This window comes from Oncorhynchus mykiss, chromosome 20 (assembly GCF_013265735.2).
Source record: "Oncorhynchus mykiss isolate Arlee chromosome 20, USDA_OmykA_1.1, whole genome shotgun sequence".
Classification (NCBI taxonomy): domain Eukaryota; kingdom Metazoa; phylum Chordata; class Actinopteri; order Salmoniformes; family Salmonidae; genus Oncorhynchus; species Oncorhynchus mykiss.
Window position 1 is genome coordinate 44,016,605 of NC_048584.1, and position 12,159 is coordinate 44,028,763.

Below are 12,159 nucleotides of genomic sequence, written 5' to 3' on the forward strand. Positions count from 1 at the left end.
TAGTATCCCAATGGCAGTAATACTGGTAAAACAATACCAGTACTAAAGTAGTAATACAATTAAGTCAATTAATATGTTGTAAGTCTGTTAGCCTAATCATGCATTTCATATTCATACACCCCTCGAAATTAACATTCACTTGTGTGTCTCTTGAGTGGCACAGTAAGTGTTTGGATGTTAAATAACGAGACAGAGGCATTGATGCGAGTAACCAGTCTTGTTCAGTACATTGCAATACCTCCGGGTATCTCAAGCACATCGATTAAAAACACTGGAGTTGCAGTAATCAACATTTACCAACAGATGGCATCACTGTGCCATCTTTCACCCATAACAGGAAGTTAGCCATTCACATCACTGTGCCATCTTATTACCCATAACAGGAAGTTAGCCATTCACATCACTGTGCCATTTTATACCCATAACAGGAAGTTAGCCATTCACATCACTGTGCCATCTTGTTAGCCATTCACATCACTGTGCCATCTTGTTAGCCATTCACATTACTGTGCCATCTTATACCCATAACAGGAAGTTAGCCATTCACATCACTGTGCCATCTTGTTAGCCATTCACATTACTGTGCCATCTTATTACCCATAACAGGAAGTTAGCCATTCACATCACTGTGCCATCTTATTACCCATAACAGGAAGTTAGCCATTCACATCACTGTGCCATCTTGTTAGCCATTCACATTACTGGTGCCATCTTATTACCCATAACAGGAAGTTAGCCATTCACATCACTGTGCCATCTTGTTAGCCATTCACATTACTGTGCCATCTTATTACCCATAACAGGAAGTTAGCCATTCACATCACTGTGCCATCTTATTACCCATAACAGGAAGTTAGCCATTCACATCACTGTGCCATCTTATTACCCATAACAGGAAGTTAGCCATTCACATCACTGTGCCATCTTGTTAGCCATTCACATTACTGTGCCATCTTATTACCCATAACAGGAAGTTAGCCATTCACATCACTGTGCCATCTTATTACCCATAACAGGAAGTTAGACATTCACATCACTGTGCCATCTTATTAACCATAACAGGAAGTTAGCCATTCACATCACTGTGCCATCTTGTTAGCCATTCACATCACTGTGCCATCTTATTACCCATAACAGGAAGTTAGCCATTCACATCACTGTGCCATCTTGTTAGCCATTCACATTACTGTGCCATCTTATTACCCATAACAGGAAGTTAGTCATTCACATCACTGTGCCATCTTGTTAGCCATTCACATTACTGTGCCATCTTATTACCCATAACAGGAAGTTAGCCATTCACATCACTGTGCCATCTTATTACCCATAACAGGAAGTTAGCCATTCACATCACTGTGCCATCTTATTACCCATAACAGGAAGTTAGACATTCACATCACTGTTGTATAAAGGTGTTATATCAAATCCCTAGAATGTTTATGTAAATTTGAGCTTTGCTAATTAGAAGAAAGACACATATGACCCTGAAATATACTGGAATAAACTTTGGTAAATTACATTGAGTGACTTAATAGGTCTACCTCAAATCAAATCAAATGCTATTGGTCACATATTTATCAGATGTTATTGCGGGTGTAGCAAAATGCTAGTGTTTCTAGCTCCAACAGTGCAGTAGTATCTAACTAAATGCTTGTGTTTCTAGCTCCAACAGTGCAGTAGTATCTAACTAAATGCTTGTGTTCCTAGCTCCAACAGTGCAGTAGTATCTAACTAAATGCTTGTGTTTCTAGCTCCAACAGTGCAGTAGTATCTAACTAAATGCTTGTGTTCCTAGCTCCAACAGTGCAGTAGTATCTAACTAAATGCTTGTGTTTCTAGCTCCAACAGTGCAGTAATATCTAACTAAATGCTTGTGTTTCTAGCTCCAACAGTGCAGTAATATCTAACATTTCACAACAATACACACAGATCTAAAAGAATGGAATGAAGAAATATATCAATTAAATACTTTCACTTTAACTCCAAAAGTTACATTACAATTTTCGACTCAAGTTCCAGAAGACTACTAACTTCTCTCAGTCAGGACATGACCGCCAGGACATGACCGCCAGGACATGACAGCCAGGACATGACCGCCAGGACATGACCTCCGCCAGGACATGACAGCCAGGACATGACCGCCATCTACTGTTCATGTGAATTATTGTAAAAAAATATATATATATTTAAAAAGATCGCATCAGATCATTTTTTTAAATTGAAATCCAGTGATTTGAAATGCATTCAAAACGCATTAAAATGTCTGATAAATTATATAAATACTGAATGTATACATTTTATACACCCTACATATAGCTTTTCCTACCCATGCTGTTTACTGATGTTAATGAGGAGGGGTGGAAAGACAATCGAAGGTGTGACACAGTCCTGGCTAAAGATCATGTTTGTACCGAGGTAACCAAGACAACACCATACATTACCAGATATAGGTTGTAAAGACCCTACTGAGTACATCCAACCCCACTTTTACCTTTGCACAAAGAATTGCCCAAATTCACACACACACACGGAGGTACGCAAACACAGGGGACTGCATACACACACACAGAGGTACGCAAACACAGGGGACTGCATACACACGCACAAATGAATGACTAGCTGGTGATATCTCACTCTCCCTCCCTCGGTCCCTCCCTCCCCTCTCTGTCCCTCCATCCCTCCATCTATCTCCCTCTGTAGAGGTTAGGAGGAGCTACTCTCCTTGTGTTTGCCAATAAACAGGACCTTCCTATCAATTCAATTCAAGGGGCTTTATTGTCATGGGAAACATATTGTTAACATTGCCAAAGCAAGTGAAATAGATAATAAACAAAAGCGAAATAAACAATAAAAATTAACAGTAAACATTACACTCACAGAAGTTCCAAAATAATAGACATTTGTCATATTATGAATAGACAAATGTCATTATGTCTATATACAGAAGTTTCAAAAATAATAAAGACATTACAAATGTCATATGTGTATATATACAGTGTTGTAATGCACACAGGTAATGAGTCTGGTAATTCATTGCTTCATAAATAACGGGTGTAGACTAAAGCCTCGTTCACATTATCCATAAGCACTCCGTTACATTACGATGGATGCCGTGCATTTCGATGGAGACGTCCACAACGGAACGAAAACGCAACGCACTAGCGTCGTCTTCAGTCCAGCCAGAGTCCGTCAAAGAACAGGAAGTTAGTAAAACAGAGAAGATGACAATATGGGGTTTCGGGCGATAGCTTTATGGGATAGCTAGCAACTTGTACACAATGGCCCATTCCTATAAGTGAGTACTATTTTAATAGTAATGTTAAATAATACACATTGGCTTTTAAGCCAATTATACTGTAGAACTGTTGCATCCCATTTTAGTTTGTGATGGTAATGACAATTGTTTTTCATGATATTTATTAGGTGGTGGTCGCGATCTACATGGTATCTTCAACCTAGCCTAGCTATTAGCTACCTACATGGTATCTTCAACCTAGCCTAGCTATTAGCTACCTACATGGTATTTTCAACCTAGCCTAGCTATTAGCTACCTACATGGTATCTTCAACCTAGCCTAGCTATTAGCTACCTACATGGTATCTACATATACAGGTAGATAGGGATAAAGTGACGAGCCAACAGGATAAATAATGAACAGTAGCAGCAGCATATGTGATGAGTCAAAAAGGGTGAATGTAGATAGTTAAATAGTTGGACTAACTACCCGGACAAACTATTTAGCAGTCTTATGGCTTGGGGGGTAGAAGCTGTTCAGGGTCCTGTTGGTTCCAGACCTGGTGCATCGGTACCACTTGCCGTGAGGGAGCATAGAGAACAGTCTATGACTTGGGTGGCTGGAGCCTTTGACAGTTTTTAGGGTCTTCCTCTGACACCGCCTGGTATAGAGGTCCTAGATGGCAGGGAGCTTGGCCCCAGTGATGTACTGTACCGTACGTACTACCCTCTGTAGTGCCTTGTGGTCGGAGGCCGAGCAGTTACCATACCAGGCGGTGATGCAGCCAGTCGTACCAGGCGGTGATGCAGCCAGCCGTACCAGGCGGTGATGCATCCAGTCAAGATGATCTCAATGGTGCAGCTGTAGAACGTTTTGGGGATCTGAGGACCCATGCTGAATCTTTTCAGGCTCCTGAGGGGGAAGAGGCGTTGTCATGCCTTCTACACGACTTGTGTTGGTGTGTGTAGACAATGATAACTCCTTAGTGATGTAGACACTGAGGAACTTGAAGCTCTCGACCCGCTCGACCTGTCAACATGCCTGTTCATCAACCCTAACCTTAACTCTCACACACAGAAACAGTATGTAGCCTACTGTAAATGAACCTACTACTGTAAATGTACCTACTCAGTTGACCAACAAAGGGGGATACCTAGTCAGTTGACCAACAAAGGGGGATACCTAGTCAGTTGACCAACAAAGGGGGATACCTAGTCAGTTGACCAACAAAGGGGATACCTACTCAGTTGACCAACAAAGGGGGATACCTAGTCAGTTGACCAACAAAGGGGGATACCTACTCAGTTGCACAACTGAATGCATTCAACTGAAATGTGTCTTCTGCATTTAACCCAACGGCTCTGAATCAGAGAGGGGCGGGGGGTGGCTGCCTTAAACGACATCATCGGCACCCGGGAAGCAGTTGTCGTTGGAGGTTAACTGCCTTGCTCAAAGTACTGTACTATTGTACTAGGTATGATGCCGTACGATGTGGTTATTATGCATTATGTGGTTATTATGCATTATGATGTGTCTATAATGGGTTAAGATGTGGTTATGATGAATTATGAAGTGGTTATAATGCATTATGATGTGGTTATAATGCATTATGATGTGGTTATAACACGTTATGATGAGGTTATAATGGGTTATGTGGTTATAATGCATTATGATGTTGTTATAATGCATTGTGGTTATAACGCATTATGTGGTTATAACGTGTTATGATGTGGTTACAATGGGTTATGTGGTTATAACGCGTTGTGGTTATAATGCATTATGATGTGGTTATAACGCATTATGAAGTGGTTATAACGCATTATGATGTGGTTATAACGCACTATGATGTGGTTATAACGCACTATGATGTGGTTATAACGCATTATGAGGTGGTTATAACACATTATGAAGTGGTTATAACGCATTATGATGTGGTTATAACGCATTATGAAGTGGTTATAACGCATTATGATGTGGTTATAACGCACTATGATGTGGTTATAACGCACTATGATGTGGTTATAACGCATTATGAAGTGGTTATAACGCATTATGATGTGGTTATAACGCGTTATGTGGTTATAACGCATCATGAGGTGGTTATAACGCATCATGAGGTGGTTATAACGCATTATGATGTGGTTATAATGCATTATGAGGTGGTTATAACACATTATGATGTGGTTATAACGCATTATGATGTGGTTATAATGCATTATGATGTGGTTATAACGCACAATGATGTGGTTATAACGCATTATGATGTGGTTATAACGCACTATGATGTGGTTATAACGCATTATAATGTGGTTATAACGCATTGTGGTTATAACGCATTATGATGTGGTTATAACGCGTTATGATGTGGTTATAATGCATTATGAGGTGGTTATAACACATTATGAGGTGGTTGTAATGCATTAGGATGTGGTTATAACACATTATGATGTGGTTATAACACATTATGAGGTGGTTATAATGCATTAGGTTGTGGTTACAATGCATTATGATGTGGTTATAACACATTATGAGGTGGTTATAACGCATTATGATGTGGTTATAACGCATTATGAAGTGGTTATAACGCACTATGATGTGGTTATAACGCACTATGATGTGGTTATAATGCACTATGATGTGGTTATAACGCATTATGAGGTGGTTATAACGCATTATGAGGTGGTTATAACACATTATGAGGTGGTTATAACGCATTATGAGGTGGTTATAACGCGTTATGTGGTTATAACGCATTATGAGGTGGTTATAACGCATTATGATGTGGTTATAATGCATTATGAGGTGGTTATAACGCATTATGATGTGGTTATAATGCATTATGATGTGGTTATAACGCACTATGATGTGGTTATAATGCACTATGATGTGGTTATAACGCATTATGAGGTGGTTATAACGCATTATGAGGTGGTTATAACACATTATGAGGTGGTTATAACGCATTATGATGTGGTTATAATGCATTATGAGGTGGTTATAATGCATTATGATGTGGTTATAACGCACTATGATGTGGTTATAATGCACTATGATGTGGTTATAACGCGTTATGTGGTTATAACGCATTATGAGGTGGTTATAACGCATTATGATGTGGTTATAATGCATTATGAGGTGGTTATAACGCATTATGATGTGGTTATAATGCATTATGATGTGGTTATAACGCACAATGATGTGGTTATAACGCATTATGATGTGGTTATAACGCACTATGATGTGGTTATAACGCATTATAATGTGGTTATAACGCATTGTGGTTATAACGCATTATGATGTGGTTATAACGCGTTATGATGTGGTTATAATGCATTATGAGGTGGTTATAACACATTATGAGGTGGTTGTAATGCATTAGGATGTGGTTATAACACATTATGATGTGGTTATAACACATTATGAGGTGGTTATAATGCATTAGGTTGTGGTTACAATGCATTATGATGTGGTTATAACGCATTATGATGTGGTTATAACGCGTTGTGGTTATAACGCGTTGTGGTTGTAACGCATCAGGATGTGGTTGTAACGCATTGTATTTCTTGTCACTGTAATATAGTATTTGTTTATATGGGAAAACAGCAAGTTGAGATATGGCAACACCTCATTATTTTTTACATCCCACTTTCTACCTTTGGCACTCAGCAGCAATAACTGAGGCAGTGGAACGCCTGAGATAGCAACACTAAACTGACACAAGTGCTCTTTATAAAGAGACCATAGCTCTGAGTTTCTGCCAACACATCACAATTGCTAAGGAACACATTCATTGGGGACTAGCTTTTATGTATCAGGAATGGATACAATTCTTTTAATATAATTTCATTGTAACTCAGGTCATTGCTGGTGAAAACAGTGAACGAGTGTGAACTGCAAAAGTTGCCATGACAAATGAGGATATTATCTTAACAGATTTCTGATGAATAACCTGCTGCATTTTGAAAAGCCTTAACATAATGGTCAACAGATAAGATTGTAGCAGGTCCGGCGTGTATTTACCATATGAGGAACTGTGGACTGCCGTGGGAGTGTGTGTGTGTGATGTCTTGGCTGGCAGACAGGTCCTATTATTAGGTCCTATTATTAGGTCCTATTATTAGCAGGCTCCTCTACAGCAAATAGAAATACTTCTCCACAGCTAGTAGGCTACTCAGAACAGCCAGGCTGCTCTCCTGACTGGGTCCTGGAGGTAAGGTGCTCCATACATATTCATATTATATATTCAATTGCCTTTTAATATTTTTAAGATTCTGGCAATCATATGTATTTATTTTTCTCTCAGATTTGATCATGTTTCTAAAATGTAGATGTACGTTGCCACTTTTTTCAGGCAATTAATTGAAAATGCTCTGGTGCTTTGATACAATACTAGGATGAGCTGAATCTTAACAGGTGCTTTGATACAATACTAGGATGAGCTCAATCTTAACAGGTGCTTTGATACAATACTAGGATGAGCTGAATCTTAACAGGTGCTTTGATACAATACTCGGACACTTATAATCCCTGTTCTGCGTTATGTGCTATTATACAATGGGTGGGTCTAATCCTGAATACTGACTAAAAGGCCTATTTACTCTGTTTCATCTGGCTGCGCAATCCGCTGTCTCATCAGCCCAGCGAGGCAATTTATAAATTTGATCTCCACTATAAAAAGCATCTAGACATTATCTCACATTTCTTTTAGACTAACATTTAGGTTTTAACAGCAGAGATTTGTATAAACCTTGCTGTCTGTCTCTCAGATATTTGCAACATTGTTTCAATATTGAAATTCGATCTCCAGCTGTCCCATAGTAATGAATGTGTCTGGGGTCGGGACAAGACAGACAGGAAGGCAGCATTTCTCAGCCAATCAAAATCATGAATCAGTTGGCATCATTTTTATGGATATATACAAAGAAATGTAAATTGAAAAAAGGTAAAAAATAAATGAAGTGCAGCTAGTTTACAGTCTTTCAAGCCTCAGTTTGAAGTGATTGTTTTAGCTGTGTTGTTGACTAGCTCCTCTGAACAACAGTGTCCTGACGAGAGAGCACATTTTCTATGCCAGGCAACATCGCGCCTCATTAGCACATGGATGTGTCCAAATAAATGTCACTAATAACTACTTTTGTTATCCGTAGTTGGCTACCTAGCAAGCCAAGGGATAAGGGGCACGTCCATAGACAAAGAACGGAAAGATTGAACGACTGGGTCGCGTCTCTGGCAACCGAACCAATAGAACGTAGCAACCGAACCGATAGAACGTGGCTCTCCAGAAAGTGGAGAGCCACACTTATGCAGCTCCACTACACAATACATTAAAAAAGCCGCGTTCAACAGGATTACCAACACAGTGACGAGCTTCTATGGCAGACCAATCCAAACTCCTCTCTCAGCATGTCCAGTCCACTCATTATCTCAACCAATCATGGCTAGTGGGAAGGTTGCTACCTTTATCTGTGGCTTAACCAACAAGGCTTGTAATTTCGTATTTGTATTTACAGATGGCATACAAGTTTGTTATTAAGGCACATGAAAGTTTACTTGAAATGCCCCCAAAAAATATTAATCTTGACAAAAAAAAATGTTTTACGTACAAACGGCTGAAATCGTGACTTGCGACATACGCCTAGTTTCCTGAATAGGGTCACATATGCTGTATCTTGCCCTAACATTGGAGGGAGTGTCAAACCAGGAAATAAGTCCCAGAAGTGCCAGAGGAGCACTTTCAAACAACATCTATTTCAACATAAAGGACAACTGTTGTCCATTGAGAGGATTAAAGCTAGTCATTAGGAGTTTTTTTTGTTGTCTTATGAAGTCATACATTATGGACAACTAACCTAAGCGCTACATATCTTAGGGAATAGGGAATATTTTAGGGAATAAAGATGAGGGAATAGGGAATATTTTAGGGAATAAAGATGAGGGAATAAGGAATATTTTAGGGAATAAAGATGAGGGAATAGGGAATATTTTAGGGAATAAATATGAGGGAATAGGGAATATCTTAGGGAATAAATATGAGGGAATAGGGAATATTTTAGGGAATAAATATGAGAGAATAGGGAATATCTTCGGGAATAAATATGAGGGAATAGGGAATATTTTAGGGAATAAATATGAGGGAATAGGGAATATTTTAGGGAATAAAGATGAGGGAATAGGGAATATCTTAGGGAATAAATATGATATCTATTTCATTTTGTGGGTCACAAAGCAATGCACAATATTAATGAGACATTTAGGAAACAGTTTTATGTTTTATTAATTTAATTACATTACTATAGTGATCAACAAAATGTATTAAACAGAACATTAATTACATTACTATACTGATCAACAAAATGTATTAAACAAAACATTAACTACATTACTGGATTGATCAACATAATATTTAACAAACATTGATACTCCCCCAAAACAAAAACCTAAAAACATTAATAACATTACTGTACTAAATCAACTAAATATTTATTCAACTAAACATTAACAACATTTATTAAACAAAACATGAATTACATGACTATCAACAACATATGACAGATGGTAAATATAGTAACATCTATTTCCCACTAAGGGGTTTTGCTTACCTGTAATTGAAAAAAAAATACATGAAAAAGACTACTAGGAAACGAGGTAACACTTCATTCGTTTCCCCAGCCTACAGTAAGGGGTGAAACGACTGTGTGACCTGGGCTGCAAACTCAGAATGTTCTTCTTGCACTTCCCACATTGTCCACTACGGGAAAGTAGAACATTGGCTGCACCCTTCCCACCTCTTGACTGGCTTCTAATGCCACTACTGGTAAGTTATGAGAAGAATATAACATAGTCCTTACACTATTTTGAATATTAAATTGAAAATACCTACACCAAAATCAGATATAACATTGAAGTGAGGTCCTTTAAAAACGAGGCCATTTTCTCAGTCTTTTATGATACAGACCATGACACCCACCAATTTCCTATGAATAACTGGGAGTTCAATCTTGGTGGGGGACAATAAAGTACAGCATATATCTCAGCTCTTCCACTCATTCCATTCTACGGAGACAAAGGATGCCAGGAGAAAAGGTTAAGGTGAGTCCATGTGTTCAAGTACATCAAGTAAGACTCAAATAAACCCCTTAAAGGGATAGTTCACCCAAATGTCGAAAATACATATTGGTTTCTTAATGTCGGGATATTGACCTGTGTTGGTTTTGGGCCACAAATGCTAAACAGTTTGCAGGTAAGGCCAGGTAAGCAAAACCAAAGCACGGATTGCTGTCTTAGCTTTGTCCATAGACTGCTTACAGGGTAAGGAAGCAGAGTAAGGAAACCAATATGTAATTATATAATTTGGGTGAACTGTCCCTTTAACCCCTTCAATAAATAACATTGGTTCATCAAGCAAGACTCAAATGCACCGCTCCCCCCTCCACGTCACGCACACACGCACACACAAGACAGCTGGGAATGGGACCCTTAACATGTCATTGAGGGACATGGTCTGGTATGTTCCGATCTAGAAGCTAATTACAGAGGCTCAAGGTTGAAGCTAGGCACAGGTGTGAAGTTGTAAGAGTCAAAAGGGCTCCAAAAGTTTACAGAAGAAAATGCAGGGCATTAACCCCTTGCACACACAGGTCTCGAAGGAGGTCCCTTTCTTTCCAGCTATGTGACAACCTTGTAGACAGCTTCACACTTTCACTGTCTCGAAGGAGATCACTTTCTTTCCAGCTATGTGACAACCTTGTAGACAGCTTCACACTTTCACTGTCTCGAAGGAGGTCACTTTCTTTCCAGCTATGTGACAACCTTGTAGACAGCTTCACACTTTCACTGTCTCGAAGGAGATCACTTTCTTTCCAGCTATGTCAACCACCACATGACAACCTTGTAGACAGCTTCACACTTTCACTGGTGTCTTCCCACAGCCGCCGGTGTCTCAGACAAAATTAGTACGTTTAACATGCACACTAATAATTCGATATTAAACCGATTTATGGCAGTAGGGACGTTCATGACCATAGTAAACACCTGAATCGGTGTTCCAGCGGCGTGTTTGATCTGAGCATGTGCAGCGAGGGAAATGAATTAGGAAAGACTTAAATTATGCATCTTAGACATAGTTTTCACAAACACACTTTATACGTCCAAACTAGGGCTTCTCAAAAGAAAATCTACTTGTAATTTTGATTCAGCATTTATCCGAGTGCCATCATGACTTCAGATGTGTCCATGTAAACAGCATTATTAGGGAAATCGTTCTTCTTGCAAAGCATGTAAACGTTTAAAACAAACTATTATATTAATCTATCCACAATGATTGCATTATTTTGTGCATATAAAATCATACTCAGACCCCTAGTTGTTTTCTTCTGAAAGGTCCCTTGCCTGGGACCTTGTGGCACACTGGTCAAAAAGTTTGTTACTCACCTGATATTGTATCGACCACCAGATAATGTAATAACTTAGGACATTATCCAGGAAACAGTTACATATCAGTTCGACCGTTGTATTAAATTAACTGTCTTTTTATGACATTATCCAGTGTTTTATTACATTATAAAATAATACGTTATTAAATTATTCAGTTATAGGATAATGTTGACGTTGGCCCAATTAAATGCATAAATTAAATTAAAATTATCTTAATGTCCAGATTGATGAATGTCCTGTCTGTCTGACTCCCTGCCTGTCTGTCTGACTCCCTGCCTGTCTGTCTGACTCCCAGCCTGTCTGTCTGACTCCCTGCCTGTCTGTCTGACTCCCAGCCTGTCTGTCTGACTCCCAGCCTGTCTGCCTGTCTCCTGCTTTTCTCACACTCTTTACCCTTTGTACTGTGTGAAACTACACAGTGTCTTGCGGGAACCTGCACAATGTTATTACAATACATTATTTCTATACAGTATTTTGATATATTGTTCATC

General features: G+C 39.0%; 1 long non-coding RNA gene across 1 annotated transcript; it reads left to right on the top strand.

Annotated features, from left to right (window-relative positions):
* Positions 1–7,414: 7,414 nt before the first annotated feature.
* Positions 7,415–11,753, top strand: LOC110499607. Its single transcript, XR_002469994.2, has 3 exons — positions 7,415–7,445; positions 9,905–10,049; positions 10,174–11,753. It is a non-coding gene; the product is annotated as an uncharacterized LOC110499607 (long non-coding RNA).
* Positions 11,754–12,159: the final 406 nt, after the last annotated feature.